The 15132-nt window shown below is 48.1% G+C and overlaps 1 long non-coding RNA gene across 2 annotated transcripts in view; it reads right to left on the bottom strand.

Moving 5' to 3' along the window:
* Positions 1 to 5647: 5647 nt before the first annotated feature.
* Positions 5648 to 15132, bottom strand: part of LOC131817836 (uncharacterized) — a 23005-nt gene continuing 13520 nt past the window's right edge. Inside the window, exon 4 of one of the 2 annotated variants that reach the window (XR_009348595.1) lies at positions 5648 to 13968. This is a non-coding gene — a long non-coding RNA (uncharacterized LOC131817836). The remainder of the gene's footprint in view (positions 13969 to 15132) is intronic. The other variant, XR_009348596.1, reaches the window with a different exon arrangement.

Raw genomic sequence — 15132 nt, 5'->3', positions numbered from 1 at the left:
GGCTGGGGTGGTTTGCCTTTATATGACCTGAGAGAAAGGCGGAGTTTGGGACTCATTATATAATTGTACCATTTCACTCCCCAGATAACCCTCCCCCACCCAACCCTGGGCTTACTGCTGAGCTTGGCACACAGCCAGTGAGGCAGGAGGCGGGGACCCCAGGAGGATTAATAAGGAGTAGGGCCCCAGGACAGAGAGTGTTGGCCCTCGGGAGGGACCACCCCAGGGCTGCAGAACTGATTGAAGCAGTAGACAAATTCCAGAACTGAAGAGTTTAGAATTCTTATACATGGAGCACCCCCGTGCTTTGGATTTTCGGACTCAGAGTGAGAAGGGACCCTAGCATTGCAAATTTTGAGGTCTCTAGAAAAGAGATCTGGGTTTAAGAGTGTTGGAATGTGGAGCACCGGGGTAGCTCAGTTGGTTAAGCATCTGCCTCTTGGTTTAACTCAGGTCATGATCTCAGGGGTTGTGAGATAAGCCCAGTGTGAGGCTCGGGGCTGGGCTGGATGGTGAACCTCCTTAAGATTCTCTCTCTCCCTCTGCCCTCTGGCCCCTCTTCCTCTCCACCCCTCCCCTCACTGCCAGGCAATCCCTCATTCTCTCTCTCAAAAAAAAAAAAAAAAAAAAAAAAAAAAGTCTTGGAAGAGGAAATCCCAGGGAGTGGACTTGAGGGTCCTGGGGTGAGGGAGGACCCCTAGCTGTGATGCGGGGTTCCCAGAAGAAGTATGCGGAACTCCAGCAGGATCAAAGGGTCAGCACCTCCCCCAGGCTTTGACCTACCTTTGCGTTGGGCAAAGGTATCCCAGAATCCCCACAGGGACCTGAAAGCAAGGTCAGGATCGGTGTCACTGCCCCTTCTGTGGTTGGGAAAGGGGTAGAAGTCCAGAGCCACATTTAAGGGGAACCTTTCTTAGGAAAGAAGGGTAACTTGTGGTCTCCATGCCAGAGGCCCTGGGCAGGACTTGGAAACAGTAAGGACATCCACCCATATGGTGCCAAGAAGTCCCGACTGTCTCAAGGGCTGTAACTGACAGAGAGCCTCGCCAGTCCTACCCAGACCCCTGGGGGAGCTCACTAGCTTCACCATTTCCATTGTCGCTGTTGGTAGAAGTGCTACCATCGGTCCCCGTCTGGTGTGTGAGAGTACCGAGGACAGAGAACAGGGGGGTAGGGGCTCCTGTGTCTCCTGCTCTGCATGCTTGTGCCCCCGTTCTGGGGCTGGGTTTCCCACCAGTGGGAAGGGGGCACTCGAGAAGGGGAGGCAGAGTGTGAGGGCTTGGGAGGTCCCTTTGGGGTGATTCCAGGCTCGGCAGGGCTGCTGGCAGCACCCAGAGGGAGTGACAGCAGGGAGAGGTTTGGGGAGACTCCTGAGTTGGGGAGAGCCAGGCCCTGAAGGCTGACAGTGAGAGAGAGGAAAGATGGTGGCCCTGCTGTCCTTCCCCCAGTCACCTTCTTCCTTAACAGTGAGGTGCTAGGCTTTGGTGAGCCCTAACTGAAGAGCCAGTGTGTGAATGTGACCCCACAGAACCCCTCTAGCAGAGGGCTCTCTCACAGCAACCTCCTTTCGCTGTTCAGAAGAGCAGGTCTCCCACAGCCACTTGCTCGAGGTCACACAGGTAGTGGGTAGGAAGCTGGGACTTGAACCCTGTCTTCTCCTGCCTCCACTGACTAGCCTAGACCATCTTAAGGGCCAAGTGGAGTCCAAGTTTAGCAAGGAGTGGTGTGAGATTGGCATTGGCGTTGAACACAGAGATATGCTAGCAACTTCTGCCGTTGGCATCGGTTCACTCCTGCTAGACACTGGAATTGAAAGCAAGTGGACCCTGAACTTGATGCCAGGAGAACACTCACAGAGCCACTTCTGGCTGCAGGAGGATCTTCCTGCAGGCCCCGGTTGCCACTGGGGCTGGCGCCGTGTGGCTCAGAGGTTGGTCCCAGCTGGCTCTGACATGAACATCATGTGGGAGCTGGACTGGCCTCCCGTGGGCCTGATCAGGGCCCCGATGGGAAAGAGGCAGCATCTGATGATTGGAAACCTGCCTCCACCCACTCAGATGCCAGCTCTGACTTAGGACGAGTGCAGGTGGGAGAGGATAGCACTCTCAGGATGGGCATGTTGCTCCAAGAGCTTTGAGTTACTAGACCTCTAAGCTGGATTCCTATAGGGAGGGAACGAAGAGCAGAAGAGCAGAACGCAAAACAGAGATAGGAAAGTTTGTTGGTTTTAAAGGGAACAGAGGAGGGAAAGATTAGCACAGGCTTGGTGGCTTTCAGTCCCTTTAATCCCAAACACCAGCCTACACCTGGGCTGGTGACAAGCCTGTCCATGCCCCGCCCCCCCTCCACTTCCCCTTGGTCTTCCTTGGCAAGGAGGGAGGTAGAATTTCGAGAGTTTGTTTGTCAGTGAAGTTGGCACGAACCAGGGCATGGAGCGTTCAGACAGGCTGTCATGAGCTGGGGAGGAGTAGAGCCTATGGCCGACAGAAGTACTTGGTAACAGAGGTCAAGTGTGCCTGATTTTGTTGGTAACTCTGGAAACTGGAGCGAGGCCAGCATCTGTCATCACATTCCTTCTCCCCCAGAGGCAGGAGTATGCCAGGCCAGCGTGCAAACAGCATGGGTGGGCATCAGTTTCCAGGGTGAGTTAGGGCAGCGCCCAGGAAAATCTCTTTCCTTCCCTGGGACTCAGTTTCCCTTTCTGGACAATGGAGCAACAGTGAAGCACTCAGTGAAGGCATGGATGAAAGATCTTACTATTGCTTCGTTGTTGGGGGACCTTGAACAGGTCACCTCACCTCTCTGGGCCTCCTGGGGCCAAGGACAGGATGTACCTCTTAGCTTATTATGGGAGGAGTCATCGATTAATGGGTTTGAAGTACATGGCCATTAAGTGCCAAAAATGAGTAGCTGTTCCCATTACTCTGTGGGATGATGAGTAAGGGATTCAGTAAGGGATTCTCTAAACCCCCTTCCAGATTTTACATTCTCTGGTCTAAAGCTCCAAATATTTTTCTTTGGGAAAGGAGGAAGGGAGAGAAAGCCTGTGGGAACGTGCCTGCCCTTCCTTCTATTTTTTTTTTTAAGGATTTTATTTATTTGACAGAGATCACAAGTAGGCAGAGAGGCAGACAGAGAGAGAGGGGGAAGCAGGCTCCCTGCTGAGCAGAGAACCCAATGTGGGGCTTGATCCCAGGACCCTGAGATCCCAGGACCCTGAGATCATGACCTGAACAGAAGGCAGAGGCTTAACACACTGAGCCACCCAGACACCCCACCTGCCCTTCCTTCTTTGGTACAGCTGAGCCTTCCCCCCTGGAGTTGAGAATGGAACATGGAGCTTGGAGGCAGGCTTCTGGAGGGTCAGAGGAGTAGGCAGTGAGTGGGGAAGGTGGATCAGGGATAGACCCGCAAGCTGTCTGCCCCCACTCAAAGCACTTTGCCCATCGGCTGTGTCTCCCCTTGCATCTGACTGTCTTATTCTTTATTCTTTGTCTTCCCTGCAAGTCCACCTGCCCTCCCGCCCTCTTGTGTGCTTCTGGGTCTTTCTGTTCCTGACAGTGTGTAAAGCGGGTTCTCCTAGATGCCTCTGTTGTGTATCTTCTTATTTATACGTCTGTCTACCTGTGTCATTCCGGGCACGTGCTTGGGACCTCTGCACATCTGAGTGTGTGTACGTGTCCGCGTGTCCATGTGGATATATGGATTTATGACACTCCCATCTGTGGAGTGTTTGTGCGTAAGCGAGTCTCCATACCTATTTGTGTCTAGACATGTCCTTCTGTGTGTGTGCGCAGGCCAGTGTGCCCGAATGCATGGCTGTGTCTGTGTGTGTGGGCAACCAAGTACATGGTTTGGAGTACACCTATGGGAGGATGTCTGCGTGAGTGTCCGTGTGTCCGCCCTGATGTCTGACTGTGCGTCCACACGTGTCTGTTTGCAGGTCCTGCTAGGGCTGTGTGGATGGACGTTTTGTGTGTGTGTGTGCTGGCGTCGTGTGTAGGCACGTGGGCCACATTGTGTACATGTGGCTGCAATCTGCTGGTGCCTGTCTGTGTGTGCTCAGAGGCAGCCCTCGCCCAGCTCCACTTCCAGTCTTAAAAACACGAGTAATTCCCTATTGTCAGGGTGTTGTGTCCCTGGGCGTTCAAGGGTCACACCAGGCAGAAAAGGGCTGCATGGGACAGGTGTGTCCTGAGAGCATTCTGAGGTGGGTCAGCTCCTATCGGATCAAGGTGAACGTCCATTCCGAGAATTCCCTCCCACAGTGCCCCCAGCCTCCTAAGCCACTCAGCACATTTAAGACAGTCATCCTCCCAGGGCTGTCACCCCGCCACTCTGTTCCAGCCTTGTTGAGGGATGCTGAGGACACAGGGGTGACCCTGAGCCCTGCCCTCCTGAAGCCAGCACAGGGCTGGGGTGAGAAGGCGCTTGCAGAGGGCTGGGCTGGGGGAGCGGGGAGGGAGGCGCAGGTGTCTGTAGGGGCCCAGAAAGAGCCCCTGCTTCAGGCTTGTCAGTTCACACTGAGCCACTAGAGGGCCACGTAGGGGTTTTTCCAAGGCAGGATGGGGACAGTGGGGAGGGGAAATTCTGGGCAGAGGAATCTGAGTGCCAAGACAGGGGAGCATGGTCAGGTATCCTTAGGGTGAAAGGATCTGGGCCATGTGCACTGATGAGGCTGAAGCCATCAGCAGGAGTCAGACCTGCTGGACCTTGTGCGACTGGGCGGGGAGTGTGGACTCTGTCCTAGGATGATGGGGAGCCCCAGAGGGTCTTAGGCAGGGGAACAAGCCGGGCTGATTTATGTTTCGGAGAGCTTGTTGAGATTTATGGAGAAGAGGAGACTACAGGTCCAGAGCCACGGAAGTGGCTTTCATAGGCTCCAGGGGACAGAGGACGGGACCATGAGCAGAGAGAGGAGGCATGGGTTGGAGAAAGGGACAGAAGGAAGAACCAGTTCTTACCTGGTTATGTGCTAGCTGTGTGGGGTAAGGTGAGGGAGGGTCCCAGTGTGGGGTAGATGGCGGTGTCATTTATCGGTTGGGGACACAGATCAGAAGCAGGTTTGAGGAAGGAGATAATGAGTTCCATTTTGGACACTTTGGGAACTGGGCACAGTCCCTGCTTCTAGGGATTTCTCTGACCAGTGGGACAGCAGACCCAGATCAACTAAAGTCCTCAAGGACCTCACGAGTGCTCATTAGTAATTATGTGTCGTAGTACTAGTACTTGGGGCTGAGGGCTGGAAGGGCTTCCTAGAGTCAGTGTTGTTGGAGCTGGGTCTTGCAGGAGGAGTTCACAGGTGGGGGAGGAGCGGAGGGCAGGGCAGAGAGAGCCTCACAGGCCAGGCCCCTGCTCCCTGTGCCAACCTCATCAATCAGCTTGCTGGCCTCCACCTCCTCGCCTGACCCGAAACTCTCCACAAACCTGGCGCATGCCCGCAAGTGTGGCGGAAATCTATGACCTCTCCCAAATGAGAATGTTTGTTTTGTTTTGTTTTTTAGTTGATGTGAAGGGGCAGCTGGCTGGCTCCGTCAGGAGAGCATGCAACTCCTGATCTTGGGGTTGTGAGTTCAAGCTCCATGTTGAGTGTGGAGCTTAAAGCAATAAGTACGTAAATTTAAAAAAAAAAAAAATCAAGGAATACTTATTTTAAAATTACCATTTTTAATGCAAACAGCTCATGGCATTTAGTACATTCCCAGAGTTGAGAAACCAACCACCTGTAACTAATTCCAAATCCTTCCCAGGTGAGAATCTTAGGTAAGCCTTCTTGGTTCAAATTTAAACGCTAGCCCTGCTGACAATGGTAGCATTCAGTGAGCTCATGATGTTACTGTGTGAAGTTTTTACAGGCATGATCTTGCTAAAATCCTCACAGCAAGCCAGTGAGGTCGGGTTGACCGTCCCCAGTTGCAGACGAGTGAAGCAAGGCCCAAGGAGCAGGGAGTGAGTTGTTTTGGGCTCCACAGCTGAGCAGGGTGGGACCTGGGCATGGCCTCGTGTTGTTGACTCTAGATTTCATGCTCTTAACCACCATGCTGGGTGGCCAAGTCCTCCCTTCTCTTTATGAGACATCAGAAAACTGTTCCTGATAATCCTGTGGTTCTTGTAGGCCTAAAACAGAAGATTCCGATTGTATAAAGGAAATAAAAATAAAACAGTTCTCTTCATGGGAGGGATGTTTGACCTTCTGTTATGTTTGCATTCTTTGGAATATTAAACCAAAGACCCAAGCAGTGTCACCTCAGTGAAGCAGAGAGTAGAACAAGGGTTTTGGCCAGAGTGAAGTGTTTGGGTTTAGGTTTCACGTGACAGCAAGGACCAGGGTGAGCGGCAGGAGGGGCAGGCCAAGGAGCAGAAGAAAGTCAAGCTTCTTTCTGTCTGGTTGTTGGGACAGCACATGCCCACCAGTGTGCCTTCTTGCAGGAGCAGGGCAGGTCTTAGTGGAAAGAGAGGGAGAACATTTGCCAGAAGACAAGGACGAGGAGAGAGACTCCAAAAGAAAGGGTTTTATGAGAGTTTGGAGAGTCATACTCTAGAAGTGCTCTGGGGACTCTCTGACTCTTAGTGGTTGAAAATCTTAAAAATAACAGCTATCAACTCAAAATAAAATCTTTTAAAAAGGGGTGCCTGGGTGGCTCAGTGGGTTAAGCCGCTGCCTTTGGCTCAGGTCATGATCTCAGGGTCCTGGGATCGAGTCCCGCATCGGGCTCTCTGCTCAGCAGGGAGCCTGCTTCCTCCTCTCTCTCTCTGCCTGCCTCTCTGCCTACTTGTAATCTCTCTCTGTCAAATAAATAAATAAAATCTTTAAAAAGAAATCTTTTAAAAAGGAGGGCGCCTGGGTGACTCATTAGGTTAGGCAGTCTGCCTTCAGATCAGGTCATGGTCTGCCTTCAGATCTGCCTTCAGATCGGGGTCGAGCCCTGTGTCTGGCTCCTTGCTCACCCAGTGTCTGCTGCCCCCTCTCCCCCCGCCCCTGCTCATGCTCTTTCTCTCTCTCGCTATCTCTCTCTCAAATAAATAAATACAATCCTTTTTTTTTTTTTTTAAAGACCTTTCATACCTTGCTGTTGGGAATGTACATTCAAACAATCCCTTAGGAAACTGGCAGTTTACTAAAACGAAACACATTATTAATGAATGAGGCAGCAGCACCGGGGTGTATTCTAGGAGTGTTGAGTGCACATGTCCCACAAAAACCTAAGTACTAGAATGTTCACAACAGCATTGGTCAAAACAGCGGAACACTGGAGACAACCCAAATGCCCAGTGGCTATAGAGTGGGTTAGTAAATAATAGCTATTGAATAATTATCACCGATGTGAAAAAACCCAAGCACTAAAAGAAAACATTCCCATGCTGTGATTCCATATATGTGAATTTCAAAACTGGGCAACACAAATTTGTAAAGGTCAGGACAGTCATTGCTTCGGGGTAAAAATGACTAGATGGGACACAGAAGAGTCTTCCAAAGTATCAGATACAAATGTAGAAATTCTTCAAGCCCATTCATTCAATATCCGTGCCCATTACTACATGGAATTTATAATTATCAAAGAAAAAAAAGGTAAAAAATTGAAAAGGAAATAGCAGGATATATACAAAAATGATAGTTTGCTTAAAGTAGCTTCCTGTGCCACCTGGGTGGCTCAGTCGTTCAGCAGCTGCTTTCAGCTCAGGTCATGATCTCTGCGTCCGAGCCCCGCATCAGGCTCCATGATCAGTGGGGAGCCTGCTTTTCCCTTCCCTCTACTGCTCCTCCTGCTAGTGGTCTCTTTTTCTCTCTCTGTCAAATAAATAAAATATTTTTAAGAAGTAAAATAATAATAATAATAATAAAGTAGCTTCCTTAGGGAGCACGTGGCTGGCTCCATCAGTAGAGTGTGCAACTCTGATCTCAGGATGGTAAGTTGGGCCCAGAACCTACTTCAAATAAATCAATAAAAATTTGGGGCGCCTAGGTGGTTCAGTGGGGTAAAGCCTCTGCCTTCAGTTAACGTCATGATCCCAGGGTCCTGGGATGGAGCCCCACATCAAGCTCTCTGCTTGGCAGGAAGCCTGCTTCCTCCTCTTTCTCTGCCTGCCTCTCTGCCTACTTGAGATCTCTATCTGTCAAATAAACAAATAAAATCTTTTAAAAATTTTTTTAAGAATTTAAAGTCATTTCCTTTGGCTGAGGGGAGTTAAAGGTAGGAGGATAGGCTGGCACAAGCCAATTTCACTATCAATTTACAGCTTTTGCATTTGGAAGCAAGTGAGTGTATTACTTGTTCAGAGTAAGTTAACAAACCTGGGCAGAGGTTTTGTATCTTTCCAAATGAAGGAAGGAGAAATGATTGGGCCAGCAGCCCAAGAAAACCTGGGTTGGTTGGGGGGACAGTAGGGGGGCCCCTTAGTGGAGTTCACATAGTCACAAGCAATGGTCATAGGGTTCTGATCGTCTTTAGGTTCTGTTTGAAGGGCTTCACATTCAGTGACTCACTTAATCCTCTCAACAATCCTTTGAAGCAGATACAACTATTATATCCCTCTTACAGATAATTAAACAACCTCCCAGCTAACCCGAGTCATTTGCCCAAGAGAGAATAGAGAGCAAGAGGCAGACCTGGGATTTGAGCCCAGACAGCTTGATCTCAGAGCTATGCCCTTAACTACGTTGTTAGGCCTTCTCTCTTGACAGGCAACATAAATATACAATCCCAAAAATGAGCTTCTAGGGTTATGGCTCTTCTGCTTCGTGTCACATGTTCAGAGGTGGTTCCAAAGTCCTGATGAGTGAAGATGAAGGCTCTTCTGCTTCTGTCTGGCACTCTGCCTGGACCAGTTCTTTTTCCATCAACATGGATGCAAGGTGACCTACTACAGGTCCTCCTGCCCTTAAAGAGTCCCGCTGGGGTCCTTGGAGTCTTTTTATGGCATCAGACTTAAACCAGACACATCCTGATCTATAAGAGGGGTTCTAAGAAAAATGAGCTTCAGGACACGTGGATGGCTCAGTCGGTTAAGCATCTGTCTTTGGCTCAAGTCATGATCCTGGGGTCCTGGGATGGAGCGCTGTGTCAGTCTTGCTCAGCAGGGAGCCTGCTTCTCCCCCTGCTTGTGTGCACTTGCGCTCTCTCTCTCTCTGACAAATGAATAAAACCTTTTCTAAAAAGATAGAAAGAAAGAAAATGAGCTTCAAAAGGGGAAAGGTTAGAACGTCCTTGCAGATCCCTTGATCCCTGGGCAAATTTATCTCATCCTAACCCACAGACCAGCTCTCCACCGAAGAAGAGATCTGCAGAGACACATTTTTATCCCTTATCAACATCCCTTCCTTTGAGAACTATGCCTATCCAATTGCACTGGAAACTTGCTCAAGTTCCTGTGTGGTCAGGGTTGGAGAACAGGGGGGTGGGATCATGGTGCAGGTGTGACTAATCACAGTCTTCCACTCCCTGCCACCACCAAGATTTCCTAAGAGATGGTCACCTGACCACTCGGATTTCTTCCTGAAACTTTTGCTTGAGCTTCTGGGAAAAGAGTTGCCCCTTCTCTAAAAACTAGAACCATAAATACAACATATTTAGTCAGCTTAGACTAAGTTAGACAACACCGATAATTCAACAAGGGTACAGCACTCACACAAAGTCATGCTTGGTGCTAATTAGCTATAGATTTCCTTCATGTCCTCTTTGTTCGCTGGACCAACTGAAGAGGGAGCATCTACCCCGGACAGGCCAGTACCATGTGAGGGAAGAAAAGTAGCAAAGCAATGAGATGATCCTTAACATTTACGCTTACCAACTCATTTTCACTCACAATTTACTCCCCAAAGCAAGTTAAGTGGGCAAACCTGAAGTAGAAGGGCGAGAAATAGAATTTGCCCATTGGGTAAGAGCCAGTAGGGAAGGAATATAATCTGACAAAGACAAGGTAGGCCCAAGACTGTATAAGACCATCCTACAAGTTCTTGGGGAAGCCCTAAAAGAGAACGAAGTCATACATAGATCAGTAGATTCAAAAGATTCAGTCATGGGAGCGTCCAGAAAACTCATCTCTCAGAGCACCTGAATCCAGACTCGGGGTGAGTTAACAAATCACCATTTTTGCTAAGGTTGGTCTGAAGGGAGTCTCTACCACTTGCAGCCAAAGAGTCCGGACCCAGGGCTTCTGGGGAGGTTTTTGTTTATCCCTGTCCTACACCTCTCCCAGAGATGAGGGATAATTCAACTCCAACTGAAATCTGTTCTAACATGAACAGGTATGACCACGAAGACACCTAGATACAAACAACTTTTCCTCCCTAACGAGCCACGACTTGATACACAGAACCAGAGCTATGGAGTAAGAACCTGCAAATCACCAGCTCTTTAAACCTTAGCATCACTCATATCTAGAGACACCATCAGAAGTTCCCCTAGAATGGCAGATCTCTCTCTGAAGAAGTTGGTATTTCTTCACAACGCCCATCAAAAATCCTTCCCACCACTTCTTATGATGAAGGAGGTGGCTATCTTCAGCCTGATTCTGTAAACGCCGGGGCTTATTCCAAGAGAAGGACATGTGATTGGCTGATTAGTTGGCAGGCAGGAGAGGATGGATGGGAAGAGGGAGGAACAATAAATCCTATAATATCAGAGCTAACAGAGAAAGCAGTTGTGACCAGATTTCAGCAGAGGTGCTGGGCTGAATCATCTCAGAGACAGCTATGCCCCCTGCTCATCTTTGACCTAACTGTCACCGTGCCCAGCTCCAGAAAGTTGAACGGTGACTCCCCTTTTAGTGAAAATCTCAATTCACGACATTAGCTGGAAGGTTCAGAGCTACCTCAAGGTGGGGGAGGAAGAAGTGCTGGCTTCTAGCCCAGGACTGGTCACCACACCCTATACTCTCCTAACTGCCACAGTTGGCCACTGTTTCCCCTTCTGTGAAATGGGGATGAACCTCTGCCTCCTCACTCAGATGTCTCGCTTTTAGGTCAAAATGGAAACCAGATGGTTAAGGGCTTGGAAAACTGCCCATGACTACATGGTTAAGAGCAATTAACACATACTGAGTGCCTCCCATCAAGAGCTGCCTTTTCAGTGTGTTTAATCCTTATGATGTCAAAACGGAGATGTGGTGATTACCTTCATTGTACAATAACATGAATAACTTGAAGCAGGAGGCATCTGGGTGTCTCAGTCAGCTTGAGCATCTGCCTTCAGCTCAGGTCATGATCCCAGGATCCTGAGATCGAGTCTCGCATTGGCCTCTCTGCTCAGCGGGGAGCCTGCTTCTTCCCCTCTTCCCCTAATTCCTGCCCATGCACTCTCTCTCTCTGCCTTAAATAAATAAAATCTTAAAAAAAAGAAAATCTTGAAAACATTAAGAAAATAATAACATGAAGCAAAAAAGGGCTTGAGTCACACAGGGCAGTCTGGCTTCAGGCTCCTTGCCCTTGTACATTGCACTATCTCAGGGATTCAGGCTCAACACCAGTTATCTGTTGGGTCAAACATGTCTCAGCATCCCAGGTTCCTTCCTCCAGAGCCCTTTGACCTGAGACTCAAATATCATCTATACATGTGCTAAAAAATAGCAATCAGATAATAATAATCCCCAATTGTTGTGTGACTGTTTTGTCTTACCCATATAATACTAAAGATAAGGGTTAACGTTTATTGAGCATGTCAGCAGACATGATAACCATTTTTCTTGCATGGTGTCCCACAGTTCATCTTTACAACAAGTTCGGAAGGAAGGGACAGTATCAGCGGGCTTTCCGCAGGTGGGGTGGGGCGGGATGTTCTGACTTCTAGCTGATTTCAAGCTATCAACTCAATATCAAGTCACCAGCCAGTGGAATTGTGAAGAGAGGCACAGTGGCTCCCATGAGCTGGTACTGGCCCATTCCAGCACACCATGAGTTCACGTTCATTTTATAAAGAGAAAAGATAAGACTTCAGCAAGTGAAATGATTTGCTTAAACTTGCAGAACAAGTAAATAGTGAATTGTGTATTTGAACCAAAGCCGTCTAGATGCAAAGCCAAGACTCTTTATCACTGCCCTGTACTGTCTCTCTAGACTGGGTTCTTTCTTGGACCAGAGATAATCCATAAAGATTATCCACCAGGAGGAATAAGCAGATTTATTCCCTGGAGAAACAATTGCTCACTTGCTAGTGACCCCTAGCAGAGACTGAAGACCTGATGATGGAGTGTTAGCAGAAAATTATAACAACTGCAAAACCAATCAAGCTATTGAAGATTTAGATAATCCAGATACAAAGTTTTGGGTCCCATCACCCGTAAATGACCTAAACCAGCTAAGGTCCTCGTTGAGAGAAAAAGCACCATGAAATCTGGTCATGGTAGAAAGAAATATATATATGAGGGCTGGGAGGAAATTGTGGCAAGGTTTCCATGCAGGGAGGAAGGGTTGAATTTTACCAAATTTGGGTGGGATGTTTCTGAGATCACAGGAGTGCCATACTGGGGAGACCTAGTTGGGATAGCAAAATATATGATGGTGGGACAGGAAATTGATGACTTTAGAGCCCTTGATTCCTAATAACTATTATTCTCATTTCGCTGGTGAGGAAATGGAGTCTGAAGGCATTGAACGACATAGCCACGATGACACAGCTAAAAAGTAACCATACCCAGACTTGAATCAGATCTTTCTGATGCTTTCTTGCCCTTTCTCATTCTACACACAGGCAAAAGAAAAGTCAAGTATGATGTAACCTAACCTCCAGAGCCCATGTGTTTCATAATACACCCTAGTTATCCAGTTCCAAACATTTTCAGATTTGTGTGAACAGCTTAGGTTCCATTTTCAGATGCTTTCCATGGGGGAGGGATGGGCGGGTAACGAGGAAACTCCAGATGCATGGTGTCTTGTTTCATAACAAGCACACTAATAACAATGCCTCTTCAGACTATAACCATCCACGTGCACCGTCTCTTGGGAAGAAGCTGGGAAACCTGTGACTCACACAATCTTCGAGGTACAGCACAAAGATCCATGAGACCTGGGAACCACGATCTCAGTACCAGAGACTTGAAAAACTATAATCACTGTACACAGAATCATAGTCCCTTAAACATAAAAACGTTCTAAGACGAACTTTCAGTAATTTCTCTTCGGGCACCTGAGTGGCTCAGTGGGTTAAGCCTCTGCCTTTGGCTCAGCTCATGATCTCAGGGTCCTGGGATCGATTCCCAAATTGGGCTCTCCACTCAGCGTGTAGCCTGCTTCCCCCTCTCTCTCTGCCTTCCTCTCTGCCTGCTTGTGATCTCTGTCAAATAAATAAAATCTTAAAAAAAAATAATTTCTCTTAACTACTGTGATCAGAGATTCCAAGATGGGAAACAAATACATTCACACACACCCTTTATTCAATTTTTTATTCAATTTATTATTCCAGATACCTGCCTATTATTAACTAGAAGTTTGGTATCCTTATCTGGAGAATCCTTAATAGCCTCCAAGACAGGCATCCAAACATTACGGATTAGGAATTTAGTCTAAAAAGCAACCCTCATTCTCATCCTCTGCTAATGGAGCCGTGGATTGGTTCAACCATTCAGCATGATTTAACAGTATCATCCAAAATTATAAATATGCATTATCTGACTCAGCAATTCCTCATCTAATATTTATCCTACAAATAGGATAAATGTGTGCAAAATGACCTATAGGCAAGTTTATGTGTTGCCGCTTTGGGTCACAGTGAAAGATTGGAAATAACTGTGGCCTGATGACGGACCACACAAACTATGGAGCAACCATGCAATGGAGAGCTGTGTTGGGACCCCAGCAGGAAAGGTGAGTCACACACAAATGGGATCATTTCGAGTTTAATGAAAGGACTATTTCCAAAACTGAGGGAGAGCCAACCCAGCGTGATAGAATACCTGTAAACTAGCTTCAGCGAGGCTGACCTTTCATCCTTGCAGGTACAAAGGGAGGGGGCGGTTGCTGGAGCCCAACAAGACCTGTAGGAGCAAAGAGGGTCAAAAGAGGGGTGCCTGGGTGGCTCAGTGGGTTAAAGCCTCTGCCTTCAGCTCAGGTCATGATCTCAAGATCCTGGAATCGAGTCCCGAGTTGGGCTCTCTGCTCAGCAGGGATCCTGCTTCCCCCTCTCCCTCTGTCTGCCTCTCTGCCTACGTGTGATCTCTGCCTGTCAAATAAATAAATAAAACATTAAAAAAAAAAAAAGAGGGCCAACAGGAGGCATGGCCAAAGCGAGTTACATGACCAAGCGTGCCAGTGGGGACAGGAATGTATAATCTCCTAAGGGAAGAACCAGTGGGAGGGAAGAAGTCATTTCAAAAATAGAGCAATCCACAAAGTAAGCCTCAGACTTCCAGTAGCTCTCCTCCCATCACTGGGATAATGCCTGTCAGACAGTAAAGTCAGAGAGAGGAAGGGTACCTGGGTGATGAGTTCAAGCCCCACACTGGGCTCCCTGCTGGGTGTGGAGCCTACTTAATAAAAGTAATTTGATAGATAGACAGATGGACAGGGAGACCAAGGAGTGCAAAGAGATTAAGAAAATCAGAGTCCTTCGAGACATCACATAAAGCCTGAATCCAGCCTATCTGCCTCTTCTTGGCTTGCCCCATAGCTCCCCAAAATAGATGCCCATTTTTGTTTAAACTAGTTTGAGTTAGATTTCTGCCACTTGTAACAGAAGCCCAAATCCCGGATCTTTGGGGGGAAAGATTTTGTCAAGCAGCTATATCCTTCCAGCAGTCTTGAGTGCCGACTCAACTACCCCTTGAAAATCTCAGTTGATGAGGGACACCTGGATAGTTCAGTCAGTTAAGTGTTTACCTTCAGCTCAGGTCCTCCCAGGGTCCCGGGATTGAGTCCCACATCTGTCTCCTTGCTCAGTAGGGAGTCTCCTTCTCTCTCTGCCTGCCGGCCCCCTGCTGTACATTCTCTGTCTCTCTCTCTCTCTGATAAATAAACAAAATCTTAAAAAGAGAGAGAGAGAGAGAGAGAGAGAGAAATCTCAACTCTTCCAAGGGAATCAGCTGTCTCCACTGAGAGACAGAAGTGAATGGCATCGTATTCTCCTAACATTTTCTTATGGTAGTTTGGAGATATACAGAAAGGTTGAAAGAATCATACAGTGAACCACTACCTAGATGCTA

This window comes from Mustela lutreola, chromosome 16, assembly GCF_030435805.1.
Source record: "Mustela lutreola isolate mMusLut2 chromosome 16, mMusLut2.pri, whole genome shotgun sequence".
NCBI classification, from domain to species: Eukaryota; Metazoa; Chordata; class Mammalia; order Carnivora; family Mustelidae; genus Mustela; species Mustela lutreola.
This window is presented reverse-complemented; position numbering and strand designations above follow the sequence as displayed.